The sequence below is a fragment of the Neolamprologus brichardi genome, chromosome 12 (genome assembly GCF_056152115.1).
Source record: "Neolamprologus brichardi isolate AB-2024 chromosome 12, ASM5615211v1, whole genome shotgun sequence".
NCBI lineage: Eukaryota > Metazoa > Chordata > Actinopteri > Cichliformes > Cichlidae > Neolamprologus > Neolamprologus brichardi.
Genome location: NC_142115.1, coordinates 36,534,563 through 36,539,249, shown reverse-complemented (window position 1 = coordinate 36,539,249; position 4,687 = coordinate 36,534,563).

Below are 4,687 nucleotides of genomic sequence, written 5' to 3'. Positions count from 1 at the left end.
CCATATGGAAAAGATATATATAAATCTTATAAAGTTTGTATCTGTCTTGTGTGAAACTTGTATGAAAAGCATACAAGAGTGAAAACAGATATAAGATCCCTTGAAGAATTATATAATGAAACTTGTATGTTTTGGATACTTACTAAAACAATATATGAAAGTAATGAGAAAGTGGCCACTTTCATGAGTAAATCATATAAGTTTTTCTTATTTCTTTTCCATATGGGAAAGCAGTTCAAATAGATGCAAACACAGCTTCATGAGTCTCATCTTTTATCAAGATGGATGTCAGTGTAAACTGTTTCTATCACATTTAACCTGACGCGAAATTTTGTGTCATTTCTATACAAAATGTAACAAAAGTATGAAAAAGTGTTTTGGTCGTGTCGTGCTGGTGGAATTTGTTTCCCCTGCGTTGGGAGCACACGCTGGGCTGTCCAAATCACGGACAAACGATATCCCACAGTCGTGATTTTTTTTTTTTTTAGTTCACAAAAACTTCTTATAACAACGAACTATTCCTGAAACTTTGGAGGTTTTAGCTCTTTATACAGTAAAGTTACAGGAAGATAAAAATAAATGTCCTGTTTGTTAAAATGATCTTGTCCAATACCACGCGAGAACAATAAATATATACTTTTTTGTTGTAAACTGAATGGTAATGTAATGACACTCACTTTTAAACTTTTCAAAAACTAAAACATCACTACTGCCACATCTAACTGTCTGTAATGGAGGCGGAGTAAACCAGATCCACACTCCGTGCCCAGCAGGTGCTCTCGGCGCTGGGGGAGCGGGTTTTGTCGGGATGCCTACCTTGGCACAACACCTGGTTTGGAAGCATGTAGCGAGGCTCCGGATGCTTTCAGTGTGAAGCAGCTCCAGAGTGCCGATAGATTTCACGCACAACAGCCGCTCTATCATGTTACGCATACTGCTCAGACGTGCTCAGGTTACCTGGGTTACGCCATGTCGCAAGGTTTGTGAGGTGCTTTTGTGATATTTAATGGAACGATTACATTTTTTGTTTCTCTCTGATATCCGATCCAGTAATTTAGGTCAGGATCGGACCGATACTGTATATCGGATCGGTCCTTACCAGGTCCAAAAATTAGATGAATATACAAACCCTGAAGGATAAAATTGAACATGTTTTAAACTGTAAAAGTATTTATTTAACAGAAATCAATTTCTTTATGAATTTATCAGTCGCACGCTGTGGAGGAAGTGGGTTTGGGTTCTTTACACCACTGCTTCAGTTTAGGTTTGCAGCATTTCTTTATGCACGGCTCTCTTGAGCTCCAGATTTGGTCTGCATGTCAACGGGACCTTGCAGCACCTTGAACCTTGTTTTGTTTTTTTGGGATGATTGTCCTGTTGTCAGTTTGATCTGTCAGAGAGCCAACCTCACATTTGACTCTACAAATACTTTGATATTCAGAGGATTTCATGCTCAGCTCTGTGACCGCGAGGTGCCAAAACAGGCCGAGATCATCACGTCATGGTGTTTGTGCTGATGTGATGTCTGCTTCACTAAACATGGCACTGTGCATTACATCAGACATACTTTGGGCTCGTCGGTCCGAACAACATTGTTCCAGACGTCTCGAGTCCTGATCAGATCCAGCTTTGCTTAAACTCAACCCACGCTTGTTCTTCTCAGAGAGAGGAGAGTTTCCCCTCGCAGACCTTCTAAACAAGCCATACTTGTTCAGTGTTTTTCTAATTTTACTGTCAGGAAGTTCAGCATTTAACATCCTAACTAACTGAGGCCTGTAGAGTCTTAGATATAGCTCTGGGTTTTTTGCACTTTCTCAGAGTTTCTCTGACCTCGGGGTGAATTTGTTTGGATGCAGGAACATTTGCAGCTGTTTTTGTCTTGTGAATAAGTGAATAATCTCTCACGGCTGAATGCGCCAGACCAGCAAATTGATAAAACCTCTGCTTTTGTGGAGGTGCTAACACCCACCGTTGATCAATTATTCAAGTACATTTGATTAGCAGTACGTGGCTGCTACAGTACTTACCTACCAATTCATATGGAAGCTGTAAGGATGTTTTCTGCAGATTAACTTTGAGTTTTTCTTAAATAAAACCGTGTAAATGTCATGTTTGCTGGTCATGCGAGTATTTTATTTGATGTCACTCTACATTTTTTTTAATGTACATATTTCATCTCCTTTTTTTTTCTCATGAAAAAAGTATAATAAATAAAAGAATGCTACTTGATGACCTAGACCTGATCAGGTAGTACATCTGCGTGTCTGTCATCATTTCCAAACTGCAATCTCAGACTTTTGTGGTGGCCTAAAGTCAAGGAGTGTGGGCGCTAGGAGAACATGTGTTATGTGAAATTTTGTTTGTGAGGGGGATCCAGAAAATTTATTAATGCATGATTGCAGCTGAAAATTGTCCCTTTTCTTGAGGCATCTCGTGTGGTTTCTGTTGGCTTGGCTGGACAATATTTGCTGCTGCCTCTTCAGCTCCTCCATCTGTCCTGGCACTCTCGTCTCAGTGAAGCTGGTTAACAGCAGCTGTGCTTCCACCTCAGCAGGGCTGTTTGTTTCCTACTTCAACTAGGAATAGCTAACTGTGAACTGCAGCGTGGTTTAAGATGCCGAAAGCTGCGGTTTACTGCAGCAGGACGGGTCTGTATATTTTAAACCGGATGCTGTGTAGCTGATTTGACAGAAATCTCTACATTTAGATGTTATTTATGATTGCTTGAAGACCAGATGATGGAACATAAATTCAGTAAACTATGAAAAAACTCGATCTCCACTCATGAAATAATGTAAGATAAAAATAAGAGCATATTTAGCAACAAGTGCACTCACTCGGGTGAATTTAGTATTTGACATTAGCCACTGTGAAATCATATAGAACTAAAACTTCAGAATAAAGTATTTTACCTAAACTTTTAGTTATGCAGTATAATCTATATTTTGTCCCTCAGTTCATCCACTGTCTGAATATATTTTCGGTCTCTTCCTCATAAGGTTAAACAGCATGTGGGTCTGGAGTGTGGGGCCTCCCTGCTGCTGCGGAGTCGGGGCGGTCTGCTTCTCTCCACCGCAGGGAAAAGGGTAACACTACCTGGGTCTGGGTGCAGTTTCCCCCTCCAGGGGCAAGGGTACCTAGACCTGGGGCTTAGAGTACGCTTGGGGAGTGTGATTGTGTGTACAGTGTGTCTTTATGTCTGTCTCCACGTTGGGTGAGTGTTGAGTTATTGCATATGAGAGCATGAGGGGGGGAATGGATGTTTGTATCTGTGTGTGCCTGTTTGTCTGTGTCCATATGTCAGGTCGGGTATCAGACGCCACCTCTCTGGGGACATCTCAGGTCCTCCAAGGTTTGGAGGCCTATCTCCCCCCACCACTCCCCTGCCAGTGGCAGACGCCCTCAGACGTCGGTGCGTTGGTGGTTCTTTGTGTCCGGGGTTCGGCGTCCAGGTACACACCGGCTCACTCCTTGGCGGCTGCTTATCGGGGCCTGGAGCCTGGGGCTCGCTCGGGCTCCTTCGGTGGTGGGGTGCCCTCGGCCTCTTGGCCTGGGGCTCGGTCACTCTGGCGCAGCTGGCTGCCGGCGGAGCTCATGGGCACGTCACTGCAACCCCCCCTGGCTTCTGCTCCGTGGCTGCTGAGTGACCCCTCATCTGGGACTCTCCTCAGCTCTTTCTTGGATAGTGGCGCGGTTGCCCCTCTGTTGGTCTTCCTTGGTCTCCTTTGCTCTGGGGGCCTCTGGATGTCTGGAGCCTGGATCTCCTCCATACCTGCTTCATGCCCTGGAGGACGGGGCATGCCGAGTTAGACTGGTTAGCGGCAGGTGAAAGGACTAGCTGCAGTATTTTTTTCTAATAGCATGCACTGTTTTCTTTTGTCACGAGAGCTGTCCTAGCAGGCGCGTGCGACACACCAGCCTCTCTTTGCTGCCTCGTGTGCTCTCTGATGAGTCTAGCAGCTCATCATCCCGGTGTCTTATCCTCTTTCTCCCTGTTGTGGGTGGCTGATTCTCTTCGTCATCGCTTTCATTTTGGTCACCCACTGCTGTGCTTGGCCCTGGAGTGTCCTCAGGGACAGAGAAAATTAGGACAGGAGGCCTAATGGAAGGCCTCATCCTCATCCATGAGGGCAAACCAGGGCCAGGTAGCAGCAGTGGGCTTCCCACTGACTCCCTCTCCTGACCCTGGATACTTGCAATCCTAAAGGCAAAGGTATTCAAAAATGTCAGTAGACAAATATCTTGTTGATAACACACTTACATACTTTGTATTTTTTTAAGTTATCTCATTTCTTTCTGGCCTGCAAGGGGGCGACTTTCCCCTGCAGCCCATCTTCTCCAGAATTGTCCTGATCACACACAAAATATAAGAGACGAGAAAAAACCACGGCAACTATGATGAGTTTTCACAGCAGAACACCAGAGGAACACCGTCTGGACGTCACATTCGAGGACTCTTCTAATTTGGACAGCCTTCGTTGCGTCGCTGTGACATCATTGCCTCCAAATATGGCATTTGAAGCGTCCTTCTCCTGAATTTGGACACAGCCTAGTTTTGCTTTCCCCTTGTCTTGTGGTTGATTGCTCCCACAGCTCTCCCCCTGTGTCCCATTCCCTCGTTATCCCTCAGTGTATTTTAGCCCTGTGTTTCTCTCTGGCAGTGTTGCGTCGTCCCCTCACCATGTTG